Consider the following 8,953-nt stretch of genomic DNA (forward strand, 5'->3'; position numbering starts at 1 on the left):
GAAGGGACCTTGTGTGGATTTGTCAAATGCCCAAAACCCTAGCTATTTGGAAATTAAAACAAAGAGTTATAAAGAGAAAAGAAAAAAAAAACCCTAGCCTTTTTCCCCCATCTTCACGTTTAGCCATTCCCTCCACTAGGGCTACCTCACGACCTTCGCCGGCGAGCCTTCCTCCGACGACCACAACCGGCGACGGCACGACGACCCAGTCCACGGCGGCAGGCGCGGCGACAGCTCCATTTCATGGCAACGGGCGCGGCGGTGTGTTCGAGAACAGCGGGCGACGAGCGGGGTTGGTGCGGCGGTGTGTTCGGACAGCGGGGTGTACAGCGGCAGCGTCCGTTCGTGGCAGCGGCGGGCAGCCACGAACGTGAAGATGGACTTGGATGTCTCTCCCTTTTGATAATTAACATTCTATTTTGGCTCTAGGGATTTACTCTCCACTTTTCTACTAGTGGTCTTAGGGGTAGGTTTGACATACCTTTTAACCCTTCTTTGGTTTTTCTTCTCTATTTTGACGGCGAGCTGTAGAAGTTTCTCCATGTCTTCATAGTATTGCAAGTCAATTTTTTTAGCTATGTCCGGATTAATACCATCTAAGAATCGAGCCATGGCGGTCTTATCCTCTTCCTATAGCTACAAACGGCTCATCAACATGCCCATCTCTTTATAGTAGTCTTTAACTCCTTTGGTGCCTTGATAGAGCTTATTAAGTTTCCTTGAATTTGCTCTATGGTAGTGTGGTGGCACAATTCTTCTCTTCATGAGTTCCTTGAATTCAATCCAAGAATCTATGGTTCCTTCTTCTATGAGACATCGTTTTATCCGACCAAGTTAGTGCATAAAATGAGTGATTGCGAGAATTACCTTCTTGCAATCATCATAGTTATGACATGCAAACACTAACTCAATTTCCTTCTCCCATGATTCGAACCCTTCGGGTGTAGACTTTCCATGGAAGGTTGGGATTTTCAAATTGATGCTCCCAAAGTAGTTTTCCTTCTTGGCCTTTCGCAGTTAGGTTGGTATCTTCCTCTTCTTGGAGGACCTACATCAAAAGGGTCTTCGTTAGCAAAATATTCATTTAAAGTATCTACGTCTTCTTCTTGGGAACCGTCAGATGCCTCTTGTGGACTCATTGATCTTCTTATGTGTGGCAATCTTTGTGGTATTTCCAATCCTTGAACTCATGTGTTCATCATTTGTAAGGATTCGGTAAGATCTTTAAGTCGTTGTGTGAACCTTGCAAAGGTTTGGATTGGAGCTTCTTTAAGTCTTTCCTTTCTCAAATTGGCCTTGTCTCTTTCTTCTTGAGAATCTTGAGACTTTCCTCTTGTTGCAATGTAACGCCTCGCGTTCTCGGGTATGTTTATTTTAAGATATCATTAATACCTCTGGATTTTGCCGAAGCTTATAATTTTAATTCTTGGATTTTATAATTTTGGAGTTCTGATGTCGGGTAAATTAGAATTTAGTTTAATTCTATTGGATTAGGATAACTTAAGTTCTCGATCAGTGTAGGAGACGTTTATTTAAATCTTAAATCCATGGTTTTGGGACTCCAAATTTCTACTTACTAGATTATTATTGTTGTCTTTTAGAGTTTAAGTTAATTATGTTATTTTGGATGGTTGTGGGTTTATTTGGTTTCTAAAGTGAAATTTTGGGCTTGTTCATTTGGGATTTTGTATTACTTATTTGGGCTTCAATTGAGTTTTGGGGATTGGGCTTAGGGTTTTAAAACAAATTAAAAGAAAAATAAAACTCAAAAATTTATCATTTTGTTTTTATTTCTTTTATTTTCCTTTCTTCTTCTTCTTCCCCTTCCTTTAGCCCTAGCCGACCACCATGTTGAAATCGGCCAGCCACCCCCACCCACTCTCTTCTTCTTCTTCTCCGGTCGGCATCGAGTTTCTCCGGCGACGAACCACGGCAGCGCGGCGTCCCTCCACAAACAGCACGACGGCGGCGCGACTCCACCCAGCTTCGACGGTGAAAGTCGCGGCGACCCCTCCGTTCCGACGAGTCTTCGACGCTCCACGGCATCATCCTACGAACCCACAAGCATCAGCGCGTCTTTGAACCGGTGGCAGCCCTCAGATCCGCGATTTCAGTTCTCCGGCAGCTCGTGTTGAACAGTTCCAGCGTGGCAGGTACAAAACATGGCGTTCTCCAACGACCAGCGGTGCGTTTTCCCGACCGACGACCTCGAACCCCACGGCCAGCACCCCGAGCAGCAGCAATCCACGACAATTTCTTCATTTCGACACGTTTTGACGTTGACCCACTCTTATTCGGACCCAAATCGGCGTTACCCATCGCTCTTTGTGCCAAGACAGCCAGCCTAACGCTTTTCGAACTCGAATTTGGGAGCCTGAAACCTCCTTGGCGTCTACCCATTTCAAACCCAAGTTGTTTCAGTGAGAGTTAGTAAGTAACGACTCACCTAGACTCGATTTCAATTATATTTAAGTGCTTCTAATTGGTTACTAACCTCGAAATCGTGCTCTTTTTGTTATAGGAAGTGTTCAACGAGCTTAGGAGCTTTAGGACACTTGTTTGTAAGTAGCACGGGGGCGGGTGTGTGCGTTGATGTTTATTATTTGGTTGCCGATGTACTGTTTATGATGTTTAATATTGGTTCTGATACGTTCTTGTGCAGTGTAACTTTTGTTTATGTTGGTTCGTATGCCTGGGTAGTGTTGAATATCCGTCGGTGATAATAGTGGAAATTTTGTATTGTTGAGCTGCTGAGATCTGTTGTAGAATGATGTATGTTTGTAGGGAATGTTCGTTAAAGTAAATTTATTTTGGGAATGTTTGTTGTCTGAATTTGTATGAAGTGTTTGGCGTGTCTCATGAGTCTTATTATATCTAGTAATGCTTATTGAATATAGATGTTGGATATTAAGTGTTTGGATGGATTGTGTTGGGCGTGTTCTTGAAAGTTTTCTGAACTGCTATGTGAAAAGTATGTTATGTGAAACATGCCATAGGATTATTCGTTGAAGCTTTAGTGTGCTCTATGTTGTGAGTAGGTTGGTTGTTATCAAATTTTGTGTTATGGAGATTCGTGATGCATTGAAATCTTACTAGTGGTTGTGTTGTTGATGGGCGTTGTGGTGGTTGGTGTTATTAGGGAATTAATACTGGAATCTTGGTTGGAGGCTAGAAATGATATGTGGAGTTTTGGAAGTTATGAAGTGAATGGGTGAGTGTCAGGGCCTCGGGTATAAATGGTCGTGGGCTGATACGTCACTAATTGGGTATCGAGGCCTCGGGTATAAATGGTCGAGGGTCGATGCGAGGAGTCTTTCGAAAGGAGAACTATTGGGCCCTTGGGTATAAATGTACAAGGGCCGATAGATTGTAAAGACATCGAGGCCTCGGGTATAAATGGTCGAGGGTCGATGCAAGGAGTCTGTTGGAAGGAGAACTATTGGGGCCTTGGGTAAAAATGGTCAAGGGCCAATAGTTGAAAAGACATCGAGGCCTCGGGTATAAATGGTCGAGGGTCGATGCACTAGTGTCGGGGCTCTGGGTAAAAATGGTCAGGGGCCGACACTACCAACAGATCCCACCTAAGATGGTTTATGCATGATTGTTTTGGCAATAAACCTTTTTGTTCTAAGTGAATTGAGGGGAGATCCCACCTATTGTTTAAACTTGACTCGAAATAAGTGTTTCTTTCATTTTCTTTCGTTCACTGAAATCGTTTAGTATGAATAATGGATGTTGCCTGGTGGTGTTGTCCACGGAGGACGCTTGAATGATAGTTTATAGAATTGATGTTTTATTTTTGTTATAGTTTGATGTATTAAATTGAGTTGGAACTATGTTTTATAACTTGTTCACAGGAAATTGTTTATCTCGAATTTAGAAAATGATATTTGACAGGGGAAAATTAATAACGTTACCTAGAATAGTGTAAAAAGTTCTGGGGCGCTACATGCAATCACTACAGAAGTAAAGGTTAGTAATAATAAAGAAAATTCTCTGTTACTCCCTTACTTGACCTCTCGACTTCCTCTACTTTAGTAGGGTGGATATTGGTGTGGATACCCTTTGGAGATGCTCACTTGATTGCTCGTGGCGAATCGATCTTGGAACAAGTGAGTAAAAGCCTACAAACAACTTATGCAAAAGTACTTTCTCTCTTTTTTTTTTTACTATGGGGTCAACGGTATAGATGATACCAAAGACAAGAAAACAAATGGTAGAATGAAATATACCAAATGATATTTCAAGAAGAATGAGGCAAGATATAAACAAGGCAAGATAAAAGACAACCTTAAGCCTATTGCTTTTAGTTCTAAAGACTCAACAACAATATGAAAATTGATGTCAAAGCTTAAACAAATAAAACTATGCAATAAAAATCAATGAAATAAAGAATAAACTTTAAAAGATGTACAAATCCTACTCGTAGTGCAAACACACACAAAAAGTTTTCTTACCAACAAAACAGTAACCTTTGCTGCAAGTTGGGTGACTTTAGGTGAGAGGTGCGTGCGGTGTACGGCTCAGTTTGGCTTCAAACCAGTGACAAACTGAAGTACAATAAGTGTACTAAATGTATGCGGGCTTTGAAAAGGTTTGGAAATCGTATGGAGGGGCTGCTCTCTCAAAGAAGTCTGAGTTGCAAAAAATAGGTTCTCTCGAGTGGCATAGTGGGCTAGGCGGTTGTCCTCCTTTTGGGCTGTCCAAAGTTGAAAAAATAATCCAATATTTTTAAATCAAAGAATAAACAGTATTAGGATTACTTGCCAAAAAGAAATCGATTTGGAATAGATGAGATTGCCCAAAATTTTTCTCCAAAATTGTCGAGCTACAAATATGGAAGGTTTTATACCGGGACACCATCTCTTTTATCTCTTCTTTCGCCGATAACTTTCGTTGCATACCTTGAATGGCTGCAATATTTATGTCGATGGAAAGCTTTTACAAATATCTTCAAATTAGCATCTGATTTGACTATACACAACAAAAATATCAGAGAGATATAAATCGTCAAAATTGGGACTCTATTCCCTTGGTGGCTACAGGATTTTTCAGAAAAAATAGTGTTTATGAAAAACTCGATAAGTCCTAAACCACAGATTGGAAATTATAAATTATGGGCTCTATGGAAAGCGAACTAAGAGATCTTTCAAATGACACCAATTTTGCTCAATTTCGACTTCGGAGTAAAACGTTATAGATTTTTGAAATCGGCTCTTGGTTTGTGCTCTCTCCAAGTTTCTCTCAAAATCTGGCGTTCGAAGAAAAATTGATAACTTTCGCTATAGGGCTCGGATTAAAGTGAAACTTGATAGAAAAAATTTGGCACGTTGAAGACAAGAACATTGATGAACTTTTTATGAGATTTTCGAAGAAGGGAAAGTTAAGACAAAGACAAGAAATTTAATGACAGAAAAATAACATATATCCGAGTCTAGAGCCTATGCTCTGATATGAAACGATATGCGACAACCCGAGCGTATTGAGCTACTCGAGTCATAAGCCACTTTAATCCAATCATATAGATGGTTTGAACTAGAAAGGTTAAGAGTTACACAGATTACCTTTGCACTCGGTTACCTTGAGTAGACATAATACTCACTATGGTCAAAGCCGGAAACATTCCACGAGTTTGGTGACCAACCAACAAGCATGCTCCGAGGGTAAAGTACGAAAACCTAAGTTCACCACGCAAAGGGATTCCGTATTTTGGCGGGAGGAGGGTTTTGCACATGGCAAAGGGTTGAGATAACACTCAATTTTCTATTCAAATGATAATTCCAAGATGTTCCAAACAATGGAGGGTAGAAACCTATTTATAGGTTAAGGCCCATGGTCTTTTAAGGAAAATAACAAACTTAAAAAGAAAATAAATAATTGATAAATTCCGAAAAGGTGCTAAACTTGCCAAATGATTAATTTAAAATTGATAAATCAAAAAGAAATAAACCAAAAAAAAATCCCACAATATAATCCAACAAAATAATAAGGAAATCTTTTTCCATAAATGTGATAGAGAGGGCGACAAGGCAAGCTAGAAAAGGGGGGGGGGGCAGGGGTTGGCGCAAGCAGGGAGGCTGGCACTAGCTGGCGCGTGCATGGGTGGCGGTGTAAGGTGCTGGCGGGTGAGGTCGGGGGCAGGCGTGGGTGCTCAGCACTGATGGACGTGCGGCAGTCGTGCGGGGGACTCTATCGGATGTGGAAGACTAGCAAGCGCTGGTGCTGTGCTTAGGGAGTGAGTCGTGCGCCGACAAGTAGTGGGCGCAGATGGGCGTTGGGGCAGATATGGGCACGCTGGCACTGGGGACACCATGGGCATGCGGGCGTGTGCGCCAGTTAGAGGCGTGCAGGGACGCTGGGCTGGCGTGGGCGACAGGCAGGGCGCGCTTAGGTAGGCAGCGTGCGTAGAGGACATGCACTGTGAGGTTAGCATTGTGGAGGGCGTGTTGTGAGGTTCGCGAGGCAGGGCAGCATACGCTTGCGGTGGCATGCGCCTCGGTGTTCGTGCGAGCGGGTAGCTTCTCGATGCGCTTGTCCTTGAAGCAGGGCCACTCGCTTAGCTTCTTTTCCATTTCATTCTTCCTCTTGACCGTAGTAGATTGTTCATTGGCCTTCAAAATGGTAAAAGTTTGTTGATGGGTCCAATGAAGTCTCTTTCGTTTGGTGGGTCTTTCTTCAAGGTTCTCTTCATTGTTGGTGTAGGTGGCATTTTGGAGCATTTGGTCAAATATGATCACATCAACTTCTAGATCACAAAGGTTGCTCTGTTCGTGGCTATATATGGAAAATATATTTACGACACCATCTTTGGGCAATCGATCATCCATGCCTTGCAACCTATTCCCTCAACACTCCACTAGGCTCTGAAGTATCGTACAACCAATGTAGCTGGAGTCGTTCAAGGATAGCAAAAGAGTTCAAAGGAGTGTTATGTAGTTGCCTTGAAAGGATCAGTTGTTTATGCCATTTTGGAACCGAACGCCTAGACAAAACATCTGCAACAGAGCATGGAACTCAAATGAAAGAGCTTGAGCTTGTCTCATTGCTCACCCCTGTGAGGAATATCAGCATTGGCACCAAGTTGGGGGCCACTGAGAAGGAAGAGCTCATCGCCTTCCTAAGAGCTAATGCAGATGTATTCGCCTGGTCGCACGAAGATATCTCAGGCATTTATCCAACCATCATGGTGCATCGCCTCAATATAGATCCCTCTTTCTGACTTGATAAAAGAAGAGAAGACCTGTAAATAGAGAGAAGTGATGTAACAGTTGAGAAAGTTAACAAATTGTTAAAAGATAAATTCATACAAAAAGTCAGCTACCTTAAGTGGCTCTCTAATGTCATCTTAGTTAAAAAAAATCTAACGAAAAGTGGTGCACGACTTGGAAAAGACATTCTCTTTTCTCAACAGTTTTTAATGAAGCTCAATCTAGTCAAATGCAGGTCTGAAGTGTGTCATGGGAAATTATTTGGCTTTATGGTCAACCACCAAGGAATAGAAGTAGATCCGAAAAAAAGATTAAGGTCGTAATGAACATGGAAGCACTAAGAATCCTGAAGCAAGTCAGTTTCTTTACGGAAAAATAGCTGCACGCAATCGCTTTATGCCTCGATCCACGGACAACTGCTTGTCATTTTTCAAAATCTTAAGGCAAAAGGGTTTGTTTTAATGGACTGCAGACAACCAAGGAGTGTTTGACCAACTTAAAGTTTATTTATGCTCGGTTATTTTATAGGCAAAATCGTGGCAATGAGAAAAGCTTGTTCTGTTCTTAGTAATCTTGAAAAGTGTCGTAAGCTCAACCCTGGTCCGACCATCTTTTGGAAGTCAAAACCCTGTTTCTCATACAAGAAAGGTGATGATTGATAGAAAGACTAGGTTATACTATATTGAGAAGGTCACCCTTGTCGTTCTCATTGCTAGTAGATGATTACGACCTTTATTGTAGAGTGCTCTTTCTCGCGTCAGAAGGAATCAGGTTCGAGTGGCCTTGACGTTCAACTTTTAAACTTTTAACAGTGAAGCTTAATATGAGGAACTTATAGCAAGTCTCTGTATGGCCAAGAGACTTGAAGCATCATCCATCAAAATCTTAAGTGATTCACAACTTATTATGAATCAAACAACTAAGGAGTATCAGGCCAAAGATGCTCGAATGGAAAATATATGAGCAAGACCAAGGCTCTCCTTGCTAAGTTCCAAGAACACCAAATCGAGTAGATGCATAGATTTGAGAACTCCACAGATGCCTTAGCAAAACTAGCATCCACGTGCGAGACCGACCTCGCAAGGTCAGTCCCAATTGAGATATTGGACACACCATCAATAGTGGAGTCACACGTGATGGAGGTTAACCGTCCGAATCAACTCTGATGGATCCTACTAACAAGTTCATCCAAGGAAAACTTCTAGCAGACCGATCTGAGGCGAAGAAGCTCGCTAAAAAAGTAAGTAGTACGTCCTCAAAGATTGAAAGCTCTACAAGCGAGTTTGCTCACTTCCTCACTCGAATATTTGGATCTAGCTGAAGCAAACTATGTTCGGAGATAAATCCACGAGGCTGCAGATCATTAGCAGCAAAGGTTGTACGTTGAGGCTACTACTGGGAACCTTGAACGAGGATGCGGAACAATTCATCAAAGTCTTTGACCAATGCCAAAGATTGGCCAACATTATTCACTAGCCGCCTGAGTTGTCCCCCACGACGAGCCCCTTACCTTTCACACAATGAGAAGTCGACCTGATGGGTTCTTTACCTCCATCGAAAGGACAAACCAAGTATGCAGTAGTAACCATAAATTACATCACAAAGTGAGTAAAGGCAGAGTCGTTGGCCACTATTACAGAGACAAGAGTTACAAACTTTATCGGGACCGACATAGTGTATTTTGAATACCAAAGGCATTGGTTACTGACAGCGACAAACAATTTAACAATGCCTTGTTTAAACAC

The 8,953-nt window shown here is 42.0% G+C and overlaps 1 long non-coding RNA gene across 1 annotated transcript; it reads left to right on the forward strand.

The window, feature by feature from the left end:
- The first annotated feature begins 1,759 nt into the window (after positions 1 to 1,759).
- Positions 1,760 to 2,896, forward strand: LOC148212913 (uncharacterized). Its single transcript, XR_015789334.1, has 2 exons — positions 1,760 to 2,430; positions 2,522 to 2,896. It is a non-coding gene; the product is annotated as an uncharacterized LOC148212913 (long non-coding RNA).
- The last annotated feature ends 6,057 nt before the right edge of the window (positions 2,897 to 8,953 follow it).

This window comes from Momordica charantia (genome assembly GCF_013281855.1).
Source record: "Momordica charantia cultivar OHB3-1 chromosome 2 unlocalized genomic scaffold, Mcharantia_2.0 BLBB01000002.1, whole genome shotgun sequence".
NCBI classification, from domain to species: Eukaryota; Viridiplantae; Streptophyta; class Magnoliopsida; order Cucurbitales; family Cucurbitaceae; genus Momordica; species Momordica charantia.